We start from the raw sequence: 13,384 nt of genomic DNA on the forward strand, positions 1-13,384 counted from the left end.
TGGCTCAGCGGTAGCATACTCAAGCCTCACTCCAGAGACTTGAGCACATAATCCAGGCTGACACTCCAGTGCAGTACTGAGGTAGTGCTGCAGTGTCGTCTTTCTAGGAAGACGTTAAACTGGGGCTTCAGATCCCATGAGAGAATGCTGAAAAGAACGAGGATTTCTCTCGCATTATTTATATCTCAACCAAAGAGAGTAAAACAGAAAATCTCGTCATTAAGTTTGATAAATATTTTTGAAATTAAATTGCCCCCAAAGGAGATATTTATGTTTCTGCTCCCTAATCATTTGCCTCTGTTGCCGCTAGTCTTTCATTCGGTGCCAATCTCAGAAGAAGGAAGGGAGGGTTCTCATTCTCCGATTCGCGGTCTCTGCTCCACCTTCGTTCAAGGTAGTTGAGGAATTCTAGTGGAATGTTTCAATTTTAACTAGATATGAGCAATGCAGGGGCATTATGCACACCTGGGGCTCTTCGAGGCACATACACCATAATTGCTCTTAAAGGCACATACACCACAATTCCTCCCCTTCTAGCTAACTAGTACATCATATTTTAAGTAATTATTAATTACATGTTATATGCAAAATAATATACATTGCTGTATTAATTAATTATAAGTTAGTCTCTCAGGAGGCTTCCTGACTCGGTCCGGATAATGCCTCGGGGGTGTAGTAGTTTCTGGTGGTGTCGTAGGTTCTTCTGGCAAGGCTGATTCGGCTTGAAGGCCAGTGTCGGGTTCATCGGGCTCCAGTATCACCTGATCGGAGGTAGATATGGGTATCTCTACTTCATCGTTAGATGTATAGAGTGGTGGTGTAGGTTGTCCCTTTTCGGATGAGTTGATGATTTGGTCAGCATGGCGCCTTATTATGCTGCCTCCGATGTCCACGGTATACATCACTGGTCCTAATCGTGTGCAGATAGTTCCAGGCTGCCATTTCTCGGTACGGTAGTCCCGGGCCAAAACCGGTTAGCCTATCTGGAAGGCCCTAGTTGGCCTTTCATTCATGCCCTGAAACTGCCGGTTCTCCACGTCCCTTCGGATGTTGGGCTTGGCCAAATCCAGCCGGCATCTTAGGTTTCTATTGTAGAACATCATGGCGGGAGTTTGGTTAGTAACCATATGCGTTGCATTCCTATATGCAAATAAGAAGTTATCCACCTTGTGCTGAAGTTTTATGTCTTCATTACCCATGGCCTTGATGGCCTTGTTGAAGGTCTGGACAAACCTTTCAGCCAATCCATTGGTGGCGGGATGGTATGGGGCGGACGTGTAGTGCTTTACCCCATTGTTCTTTAAGACTTTCTGAATTCTTCGGACACAAATTGCGGTCCATTATCAGAACAAATCTGCTCCGTCAGCCCATTCCTGGCAAATATGGTCCTTAATACTGTGATGGTTTTTTCCGTGGTGGTGGAGGACATCTTTATTACCTCCGGCCACTTGGAGTGTGCATCAACTGCGATTAAGAACATTGAGTCCATAAATGGACCAGCAAAGTCGATGTGCACCCTTTGCCAGGGAGATGAGGGCCACTCCCATGGATGTAGAGGGGCCTGTGGCAGAGCATTTTGGACCTTCTGGCATCCTAGGCAGCTCTTGGTCATGTCTTCGATGTCTCCATCGATACCTGGCCACCATACAAACGCCCTAGCTAGGTTCTTCATTTTCACTCCACCCAGATGCCCCTCGTGAAGCTCGTTTAGCGCTTTATCCTGGAGTTTGGGTGGAATCACCACTCTGGATCCACACATCAAGGTTCCTCGGCACACTGACAGCTGTTCTCTTCTTTGCGAGAATGCTGGCAACAGTGGTTCGCCATGTGCTGGCCATCCCTTCACTGATAAATCGTAGACCCATGAGAGAGTAGGGTCATTTCTTGTCTCCCTTTCAATGGCAGAATTTGTCACCGGTAGACATTCCACGATGGTAGAGTGGAATATCTCTACTGGGTCTACTGTAGGTGCCTCTTCTATCGTTGGCAACGGTAGGCGTGATAAACCGTCAGCATTCCCATGCTGTTTTGACCCTTTGTATTCAATGTTGTATTGGTGTGCCCCTAGAAAAGGGACCACCTCTGTAGTCTTTGTGCCGTCATAATGGGGACACCTTTTTTAGGTTTGAATATGGAGATGAGGGGTTGATGGTCAGTCAGCAAGGTAAATTTTTGTCCGTGTAGGTAATGGTTGAATTTCTTCACTCCCCATACCAGGCTGAGTGCTTCCCTGTCTATCTGGGCATAGTTACGCTCAGCTGAGTTCAATGAGCGTGACGCAAAAGCTATCGGCCGTTCCGAGCCATCAGGGAATCTATGGGACAATACCGCTCCTGTGCCGTAAGGGGATGCATCGCACGCCAGTCTGATTGGTAGTGATGTGTTGTAATGAGCCAAAATTTTCTCGGATGTGATTAAGTCTTTACATTTATGGAAGGCACGTTTACAGTCTTCGTTCCATTTCCAAATCACTCCTGTCTGTAGAAGATCATTAAGAGGGTATAGAATAGTTGATAAGTTCGGTAAAAATTTATGATAGTAATTTATTAATCCCAGGAATGACCTTAATTGTGAAACATTTTCAGGTGCTGGGGCTTTTATAACTGCTTCAATTTTTTCAGGTGACTTATGCAACCCTTCCTTATTAATTATGTGGCCACAATATGATATCTGATTTTGGAAAAATTCGCACTTGGGGCGATTTGCTCGTAGGCCCCGTTCTTTCAGCCTAGTGAGCACCTGCTCCAAATTGGCAAGGTGCTCGTTGTCGTTTTCTCCTGTTATAAGGATGTCGTCTAGGTAGCATTGAGTCCCCGGAATCCCTTGCAGGACTTGCTCCATAGCTCTTTGCCAGATAGCTGGAGCTGATGCTATTCCAAAAACCAGTCGATTGTACTGGTACAGGCCTTTGTGTGTGTTTATTGTGAGATATTTTTTAGAGGTCTCCTCAACCTCCATCTGTAGATATGCCTGTGCCAAGTCAATTTTTGTGAAACGTTTCCCTCTGGATAGTGAGGCGAAAATATCTTCTATCCTCGGAAGAGGATACTGTACGGTGTGAAGGACCGGGTTTACAGTCACCTTAAAGTCCCCACAGATGCGAATTTTTTTCTGTTCCTCAGAGTTATTTTTCAATGTTTTTCTCATGACTGGAACGATGGGTGTTGCCCATTCGCTCCAATCTATTTTGGATAATACGCCTGCCTTTTCCAAATTCTTCAGCTCTGCCTCGACTGCCGGACGTATTGCGTATGGCACCGGTCTTGCCTTATAAAATTTTGGAATTGCTGTATCTTCCACTTTTATTGAGGCGGTGATGCCTTTCAAGGTTCCTAGTTTCTCTTGAAACACTTCTTTGGCGTTGGCCAAGATGTCTTTTAATCGTTCAGGTATGATGTCATCATTGTTTTTTTCCTTACTGGTCACCGTCAGTGCCTGAATGGAGTGCCAGTCTAAACGTATCTTCCTTATCCATTCACGTCCCAACAACGGTGGACCACCATCTTGTAGAATGTATAAATACAACTTTTGTATTTCTTTGCCGTTGTATACCACAGGCACCCTAATTTTTCCTTTGGGGTAGACTTTCTGCCCCATATATGTTTTTAAGATAATGGATGTGTCTTTTAGAGGTATATGCAAAAATAGCCTCTCGTAATCTCATCGATTTATTACGGTTAGAGCTGATCCTGTATCTAGCTCCATTTTAACTGGGGACCCTGCTATTGTGAGGGTAACCCAAATGGTTTGGTAATCCTCTTTGGCAAGTACATTATGTAATTTGAGACAGCTTAGTCTCTTGTTTCCGGAGTCGCTATTGCTATTCTGGTCTTCGGAGCTATTGTCCGTCATCATTTGTACCTTCCTGTACTTTTCTTTATTGATTTTTTGTTTTCTGTCAGTGGATCTTTTTTGTCCAGATTGGCATACCCGTGCAATGTGTCCAATCTTACCACATTGCCTGCATGCTTTGCCCTTGAACCAGCAGTCCCTTTGGTTATGGGTGGATCTGCCGCAGCGATAACATCTTCCGAACTCCTGTGTCATTTTATGGGTGCCGAAGTCCTGTGTCTCTTGTTGTATCTCTGCAGCTCCTTTTGCTGCTGCTTCGTATGATACAGCCATACTGAAAGCTTTGTCCAATGTTAAATCTTTTTCAGAAAGCAGTCTTTTTTGTGTTCCTTCACTTAAGAGACCGCAAACGAATTTGTCTCGAAGATAATCCGATAGTCCTGCTCCGAATTGGCAGTACTTTGATAGCTTTCTTAATTCGGTTAGGTAATCAGCGTTACTTTCATTCTTGTGTTGATTTCTCTTGAAGAACTTGAATCGTTCCGCTATCAGCAGCGGTGTTGGGTTTAAATGCTCCTGCAGGGTATCAACAATTTCTTTAAAAGTCTTGTCCTTTGGTTTGGCTGGAGTGATTAAATTTCGTAACAGCCTGTATGTCTTCGCGCCCATTAAGTTCAGAAGCACTGAAGCTTTTTTTTCATCTGTTATTCCATTTGCAGTGCAATAAACCTCTACTCTTTCCAGTTATGTGGTCCAATCTTCTATTTCGCCATCAAAAGCCTCAATATTACCAGATTTAGGCATTTCAGAAAAGATATGGCGCTTCCCGCGCTTTTTTTTTTCTCTCTGTAGCAACGATATGGCGCTTCCCGCGCTTTCCCGCCGCTGCTACCGATAACAACGCTGTTTTACTGTGGTTTCCGTTTATTCACTGTTGGAGACTCGTTCCCGATGGAGGTCTAAACGCTGACCTGCTTGCCGCGCCGGCCGTCTCACGAGTGCACCCTCCCAGTCCGTTATTGCTTGCCTCCGATTTCGCTGCCTGTCTCAGCTGTAGAGCCCGCCGCTGGAACTCCAGCCTGACGCCCAGGAAGGATTAGCGCAGTACCTGCCACCAGCTTGGCCAGCTGGTGAAACCACAGTTTCTCTTACTTCCTTGAGTCTTCTGGACGCTGGAGGAATCGATGTCCTTGAGGTGCTGCCGAATTGCAGGTAAGTCCGTTTCCACTTCGTCACCACTGCAGTGTCCGTGTGTAGATAAAGACACTGAAGACAGGAGTTGGTTCATAGGTATTTACTAAGCAAGTCTGGGGGGGTGTTTCTAAAGGATATACACAATACACAGGCTTATATAGCCCAAGTGGCAATTACCGGCATTACGCACACCTGGGGCTCTTAAAGGCACAAACACCATAATTGCTCTTAAAGGCACATACACCACAGGGGCTGTGAGCTCTGCCATTTTAAACAGACACAGAATGATCCGAGATTGTGAGCACTCCCGTTTTAAATAGACCCAGAGTGATTAACAACTGACCACGACCCATTCCATTATAGACTGGCCTGATTTTCAATGCTTATGAAATCGATGGCAACATAAATCGGACTGTTTCTATAACAGGCGGCCGATTATGATATCCGCTTTTCTGTTGGACGACAAATTGAAGGTTTACTCCATTAAAATGTTTCCCTTTATCTCCGTCATTTCTCTCCAGCCAAATGAACTGAGTGCAGGTGTCAGCCGTGGCTCAGCGGCAGCAAAGTCAAGCACCACTCCAGAGACCTGAGCACATAATCCAGGCTGACACCCCAGTGCAGTACTGAGGAAGTGCTGCACTGTTGGTGCCTCCGTCTTTCTAGTAAGACGTTAAACCGGGCCCTCCGATCCCATGAGAGTATGCCGAAAAGAACGAGGATATCTCGCCCATTATTTATATCTCAACCAAAGACACGAAAACAGAAAATCTCATCATTAAGGTTGATAAATATTTTTGAAATTACATTGCCTCCTAAAGGAGAAATTTATGTTTCTGCTCCCTAATCATTTGCCTCTGGTCCCGCTACTCTTTCATTCGGTGACAATCTTAGCAGAAGAAAGGAGGAGTTCGACAATCTCCGAATCGCGATCACTGCTCCACCTTCATTCAAGAAGTTGAAGAATTGCAGTGGTCTCTTTTAATTTTAACCAGATATGATCAATGCATGGGGCACAGGCCAGGAGCACCAGGGCGATTCTGACGAAATTGCATTTGAAAGCTTATTTTAGGCAAGATTCAGTTAAATTCTCGGAAAGTGTACCAGTATCAAACGTAATAATGACGAGGATGGGATCTGAACCCTCGCGTATGGATCGCGCAATAGATTAAGGATCCATTGCCTTAACCTCTCGGCCACTTCGTCTCAACCACACACTACTCTCAGCCATTCCATTTCCTGCTCTTTACATCTAAGCAGAAATACCCTGAAGGAAAGTCCACTTCCCGCTTATCCTGCCCGTGCACACAGATCTACAATGTTGAAAATGTACAATCAGCTTAATGTAAGCAAAAGGCCTTCCGTTGCTTCAGTTGAGGGACTGTCAAAAATGGTCGGATTGGAGCTAGCTTCAAAACATAAAAATTGTTGCCCAGTTAATTAAACGACCGCGGCAGGACTCGAACCTGCAATCTTCTGATAATTGAGAAACTTGCAACCGAAGTCAGATGCCTTATCCATTAGGCCACGCAGCCGCAGATGCTGCTGCGTCTCTTTTTATGGGGAGAATTGTGAGCAGATTCAAGGAAGCTGTTCGCAAAAAGAAGCGGATTGAGGAGAAGATAAGCATTTTCACTGAATGAACAGGACTTCTGCGAGCTGGGTTTGCACCAGCGCAGGGAATCACAATGCAACTTGCAGCACAGCATCAGCGGCTCGTTGGTCTAGGGGTATGACTCTCGCTTAGAAAATTTCTGTGGCTTAAAATGCAAGAGGTTTCGGGTTCAAATCCCGGACGAGCCCCGCCGCATTTAGTTAAACTCAACACCTCGGTCATGAAAGCTGAAATCGCTCTACTTCAAAAAAAATGGAATGATCCGGGACTGTGAGCTCTGCCATTTTAAACAGACACAGAATGATCCGGGATTGTGAGCACTCCCGGTTTAAATAGACCCAGAGTGATTAACAACTGACCACGACCCATTCCATTATAGACAGGCCTGATTTTCAATGCTTATGAAATCGATGGCAACATAAATCGGACTGTTTCTATAACAGGCGGCCGATTATGATATCCGCTTTTCTGTTGGACGACAAATTGAAGGTTTACTCCATTATAATTTTTCCCTTTATCTCCGTCATTTCTCTCCAGCCAAATGAACTGAGTGTAGGTGTCAGCCGTGGCTCAGCGGCAGCAAAGTCAAGCACCACTCCACAGACTTGAGCACATAATCCAGGCTAACACTCCAGTGCGGTACTGAGGTAGTGCTGCACTGTTGGTGCCTCCGACTTTGTAGTAAGACGTTAAACCGGGTCCTCCAATCCCTTGAGAGTATGACGGAAAGAACGAGGATTTCTCGCCCATTATTTATCTCTCAACCAAAGACACTAAAACAGAAAATCTCTTCATTAGGGTTGATAAATATTTTTGAAATTACATTGCCTCCTAAAGGAGAAATTTATGTTTCTGCGCCCTAATCATTTGCCTCTGGACCCTCTACTCTTTCATTCGGTGACAATCTCAGCAGAAGAAAGGAGGAGTTCGACAATCACCGAATCGCGATCACTGCTCCAACTTCATTCAAGAAATTTGAAGAATTGCAGTGGTCTCTTTTAATTTTAACAAGATATGAGTAATGCATGGGGCACAGACCAGGAGGATTCTGACGAAACTGCATTTGAAAGCTTATTTTAGGCAAGATTCAGTTAAATGCTCGGAAAGTATACCAGTTTCAAACGTAAGTAACGACGAGGATGGGATCCGAATCCTCACGTACAGATCAGCAATGGGTAAACAGTCCATCGCCTTAGCCTGTCGGCCACCTCGTCTCCACCATACACTGCTCTCAGCCATTCCATTTCCTGCTTTTTGCATCTAAGCAGAAATACCCTGAAAGAAAGTCCACTTCACCGCTTATCCTGCCCGTGCACACAGATCTCCAATGTTGAAAATGTACAATCAGCTTAATGTAAGCAAAAGGCCTTCCGCTGCTTCAGTTGAGGGACTGTCAAAAATGGTCGGATTGAAGCTAGATTCAAAACGAACCTTGGATGTCAAGGGATATACAAAAATGCATTAGGAAAAAAAGGGGGGCTTCTGGCAGTTACAAAAGACTAAAGACGGAGGAAGCCCTAGAGGCGTATAAAAAGTGCAGGGGCATACTTAAAAAAGAAATTAGGAGGGCGAGGAGGGGCCATGAAATAACACTGGCGAGCAAAATAAAGGAAAATCCTAAGATGTTTTATAAGTATATTAAGGGCAAGAGGATAACCAGGGAAAGGGTAGGGCCCATTAGGGACCAAAGTGGCAATCTGTGTGTAGAGCCAGATGATGTAGGCGGGGTTTTAAATGAATTTTTTGCATCTGTGTTCACTATGGAGAAAGACGATGTAGACATAGAAATCGGGCAACGGGACTGTGACACACTTGAAATAATTAGCATCGAGAGGGAGGAGGTACTAGCGGTTTGATGGTCAAAGGTTGCTTTTGTGACTGGAAGCCTGTGTCCAGTGGGATACCTCAGGGATCGGTGCTGGGTCCCTTGCTGTTTGTGATCTACATAAATATGATTTGGATGAGAATGTAAAAGGTATGATCAGTAAGTTCGCAGATGACACGAAAATTCGTGGGGTGTTAAATTGCAAGGAGGAAAGCCTCAGGCTACAGGACGATATAAACGGGTTGGTCAGATGGGCGGAAATGTGGCAAATGGAATTTAACCCTGAAAAGTGCGAGGTGATGCATTTTGGACGGACAAATAAGGCAAGGGAATACAGAATGAGTGGTAGGACCCTAGGAAGTACAGAGGGTCAGAGGGACCTTGGTGTACATGTACATAGACCCCTGAAGGCAGCGGAACAGGCAGATAAGGTGGTTAAAAAGGCATATGGGATACTTGCCTTCATTAGCCGAGGCATAGAATATAAGAGCAGGGAGGTTATGATGGAGCTGTACAAAACGCTGGTGAGGCCACAGCTGGATTACTGCGTGCAGTTCTGGTTGCCTCACTATAGGAAGGATGTGATTGCTTTGGAGAGGGTGCAGAGAAGATTCACCAGGATGTTACCTGGGATGGAGCACCTCAGCTATGAAGAAAGACTAAACAGGCTGGGGTTGTTTTCCTTGGAGCAAAGAAGGCTGAGGGGGGACCTGATTGAGGTGTACAAAATGATGAGGGGCATAGATAGGGTAGATAAAGAGAATCTTTTCCCCTTAGTAGGGGGGTCAATAACAAGGGGGCATAGATTCAAGGTAAGGGGCAGGAGGTTTAGAGGGGATTTGAGGAGGAACTTTTTCAGCCAGAGGGTGGTTGGAATCTGTAACTCACTGCCTGAAAGGGTGGTGGAGGCAGGAACCCTCATAACATTCAAGAAGCATTTGGATGAGCACTTGGCTATGGACAAAATGCTGGAAAATGGGATTAGACTGGACAGGGATTGATGGACGGCGCAGACACGATGGGCCGAAGGGCCTCTTTCTGTGCTGTATAAATCTATGACTCTATGACTATATGACCTCCGTCAAGAAAGCTGAAATCGCTCTACTTTTAACAAAATGGAATGACCCGGGCCTCTGAGCTCTGCCATTTTAAACAGACACAGAATGATCCGGGACTGTGAGCACTCCCGGTTTAAACAGACCCAGAGAGATTAACAACTGACCACGACATTCCATTATAGACAGGCCTGATTTTCAATGCTTATGAAATCGATGGCAACATAAATCGGACTGTTTCTATAACAGGCGGCCGATTACGATGCCCGCTTTTCTGGTGGATGACAAATTGAAGGTTTACTCCATTATAATTTTTCCCTTTATCTCCGTCATTTCACTCCAGCCAAATGAACTGAGTGCAGGTGTCAGCCGTGGCTCAGCGGCAGCAAAGTCAAGCACCACTCCAGAGACTTGAGCACATAATCCAGGCTGACACTCCAGTGCGCTACTGAGGTAGTGCTGCACTGTTGGTGCCTCCGTCTTTCTAGTAAGACGTTAAACCGGGTCCTCCGATCCCTTGAGAGTATGCCGGAAAGAACGAGGATTTCTCGCCCATTATTTATCTCTCAACCAAAGACACTAAAACAGACAATCTCTTCATTAGGGTTGATAAATATTTTTTAAATTACATTGCCTCCTAAAGGAGAAATTTATGTTTCTGCTCCCTAATCATTTGCCTCTGGTCCCGCTACTCTTTCATTCGGTGACAATCTCAGCAGAAGAAAGGAGGAGTTCGACAATCTCCGAATCACGATCACTGCTCCAACTTCATTCAAGAATTTGAAGAATTGCAGTGGTCTCTTTTAATTTTAACAAGAGATGAGTAATGCATGTGGCACAGACCAGGAGCACCAGGGCGATTCTGACGAAATTGCATTTGAAAGCTTATTTTAGGCAAGATTCAGTTAAATGCTCGGAAAGTACAGCAGTTTCAAACGTAATTAACGACGAGGGTGGGATCCGAATCCTCACATACAGATCGGCAATGGATAAACAGTCCATCGCCTTAGCCTGTCGGCCACCTCGTCGCCACCATACACTGCTCTCAGCCATTCCATTTCCTGCTTTTTGCATCTAAGCAGAAATATCCTGAAAGAAAGTCCACTTCACCGCTTATCCTGCCCGTGCACACAGATCTACAATGTTGAAAATGTACAATCAGCTTAATGTAAGCAAAAGGCCTTCCGCTGCTTCAGTTGAGGGACTGTCAAAAATGGTCGGATTGAAGCTAGATTCAAAACATAAAAATTGTCACCCAGTTAATTAAACGACCGCGGCAGGATTCGAACCTGCAATCTTCTGATAACTAAAACACTCGCAGCCGAAGTCAGACGCCTTATCCATTAGGCCACGCGGCCGCTGATGGTGGTAAGCTCTTTTTTATGTGGAGAATTGTGAGCAGATTCAAGGAAACTGTTCGCAAAAACAAGCGGATTGAGGAGAAGATAAACATTATAACTGAATGAACAGGACTTCTGCGAGCTGGGTTTGCACCAGCGCAGGGAATCGCAATGCAACTGGAAGCAAAACATCAGCGGCTCCTTGGTCTATGGGTATGACTCTCGCTTAGGGAATTCCGTGGTTTAAAGTGCGAGAGGTTTGGGGCCAAATCCCGGACGAGCTCCCCTGCATTTAGTTAAACTCAACACCTCCGTCATGAAAGCTGAAATCGCTCTACTTTTAAAAAAACGGAATGATCCGGGCCTCTGAGCTCTGCCATTTTAAACAGACACAGAATGATCCGGGACTGTGAGCACTCCCGGTTTAAACAGACCCAGAGTGATTAACAACTGACCACGACCCATTCCATTATAGAAAGGCCTGATGTTCAATGCTTATGAAATCGATGGCAACATAAATCGGACTGTTTCTATAACAGGCGGCGGATTACGATGCCCGCTTTTCTGTTGGACGACAAATTGAAGGTTTACTCCATTATAATTTTTCCCTTTATCTCCGTCATTTCTCTCCAGCCAAATGAACTGAGTGTAGGTGTCAGCCGTGGGTCAGCGGCAGCAAAGTCAAGCACCACTCCAGAGACTTGAACACATAATCCAGGCTGACACTGCAGTGCGGTACTGAGGTTGTGCTGAACTGTTGGTGCCTCCGTCTTTCTAGTAAGACATTAAACCGGGTCCTCCGATCCCTTGAGAGCCCGGTATAAAAACCGGCGACCAGCGAGGCCCGAGACCAGTCGGAGCACGGAGCAGGGAGGTGAGGAGCCCGGTATAAAAACCTGCGACCAGCGAGGCCCGAAACCAGTCGGAACACAGAGCAGGGAGGTGAGGAGCCCGGTATAAAAACCGGCGACCAGCGAGGCCCGAGACCAGTCGGAGCACGGAGCAGGGAGGTGCGGAGCCCGGTAAAAAAATCGGCGACCAGCGAGGCCCGAGACCAGTCGGAGCACGGAGCAGGGAGGTGAGGAGCCCGGTATAAAAACCGGCAACCAGCGAGGCCCGAGACCAGTTGGAGAACGGAGCAGGGAGGTGAGGAGCCCGGTATAAAAACTGGCAACCAGCGAGGCCCGAGACCAGTCGGAGCACGGAGCAGGGAGTTGAGGCATACCAACTCAGCAGCGGGGAGAGAGGTAAAAAGTAATCAGAGTGTGACGTCACCAGGGAGCAGGTAAGTGATTGGTTGGTGAGTATTTCTCTTTTTTAAACTTTAACTCTGTAGTTTATAGTTACTAGGTTCTTTTCTGGTATAGCAGGGACCGTTGGTAGACTATACAAGCGCCTTAGAGATATCTTTAATTGGTGATAGTAAATTAATTTAAATTAATTAAAGGGAAGGTCATGCCAGGAGAGCCCAGCCCCGTGATATGCTCCTCTTGCACTATGTGGGAATTCAGGGACACTGCCGGTGCCCCTGATGACCACGTGTGCCGGAGATGCATCCATCTGCAGCTACTAGCAGACCACATTGAGGCACTGGAGCTGCGGGTGGATGGGTTGTTGAGCATTCACGATGCTGAGAGGGTCGTGGATAACACGTTTAGTGAGTTGCTCACACCGCAGGTAAGGGCTGCACAGGAAGATAGGAAATGGGTGACCACCAGGCGGAGCAATAGAAGCAGGCAGGTAGTGCAGGAGACCCCTGTGACCATTCCCCTCTCAAACAGGTATACCGATTTGGATACTGTTGAGGGGGACGACTCACCAGGGGAAGGCAGCAGCAGCCAACTTCCTGGCACTGGGGGTGCTCCTGCTGCCCAGGAAGGGAGGAAAAAGAGTGGGAGAGCAATAGTGGTAGGGGATTCTATAGTAAGGGGAACAGATAGGCGTTTCTGTGGCCGTAGACGTGAATCCAGGATGGTTTGTTGCCTCCCTGGTGCCAGGGTCAAGTATGTCACTGAGCGGCTGCAGGGCATTCTGGAGGGGGAGGGTGAACAGCCAGAGGTCGTGGTCCACATTGGTACAAACGACATAGGTAAAAAGAGGGATGAGGTCCTGCAGCAAGAATTTAGGGAGCTAGGTGGAAGATTAAAGAGCAGGACCTCAAAGGTTGTAATCTCTGGATTACTCCCGGTGCCACGTGCTAGTGAGTATAGGAATAGGAAGATAGAACAGATGAATGCGTGGCTAAAGGGATGGTGCAGGAGGGAGGGCTTTAGTTTCCTGGATCACTGGGTCTGCTTCTGGGAAAGGTGGGACTTGTACAAGTCGGACGGTTTACACCCAAACCAGAGGGGAACCAATATCCTTGCTGGGAGGTTTGCTAGCACTGCTGGGGGGGGTTTAAACTAACTTGGCAGGGGGATGGGATACAGAGTGGAGCTATAGTAGGGGGTGATTTACAGCCAAATACGGAGGAAAAAACAAGTCAGCTGGGAAGGCAGAGCAAATATGTAAAGGCAAAAGGGAATATGGCAGGGCTGGAAGACATTTATTTTAATGCAAGGAG

General features: G+C 46.3%; 2 non-coding genes across 2 annotated transcripts; both read right to left on the reverse strand.

Moving 5' to 3' along the window:
* Nucleotides 1-6,431: 6,431 nt before the first annotated feature.
* On the reverse strand, nucleotides 6,432-6,521 carry trnar-ucg (transfer RNA arginine (anticodon UCG)). Its single transcript is given in 2 exon segments — nucleotides 6,432-6,467; nucleotides 6,485-6,521. It is a non-coding gene; the product is annotated as a tRNA-Arg (tRNA).
* A 4,228-nt stretch (nucleotides 6,522-10,749) lies between these two features.
* trnar-ucg (transfer RNA arginine (anticodon UCG)) lies at nucleotides 10,750-10,839 on the reverse strand. Its single transcript is given in 2 exon segments — nucleotides 10,750-10,785; nucleotides 10,803-10,839. It is a non-coding gene; the product is annotated as a tRNA-Arg (tRNA).
* Nucleotides 10,840-13,384: the final 2,545 nt, after the last annotated feature.

The sequence above is a fragment of the Somniosus microcephalus genome, unplaced genomic scaffold, assembly GCF_052327205.1.
Source record: "Somniosus microcephalus isolate GS21.2 unplaced genomic scaffold, FLI_Smic_1.0 unresolved_chr1, whole genome shotgun sequence".
NCBI lineage: Eukaryota > Metazoa > Chordata > Chondrichthyes > Squaliformes > Somniosidae > Somniosus > Somniosus microcephalus.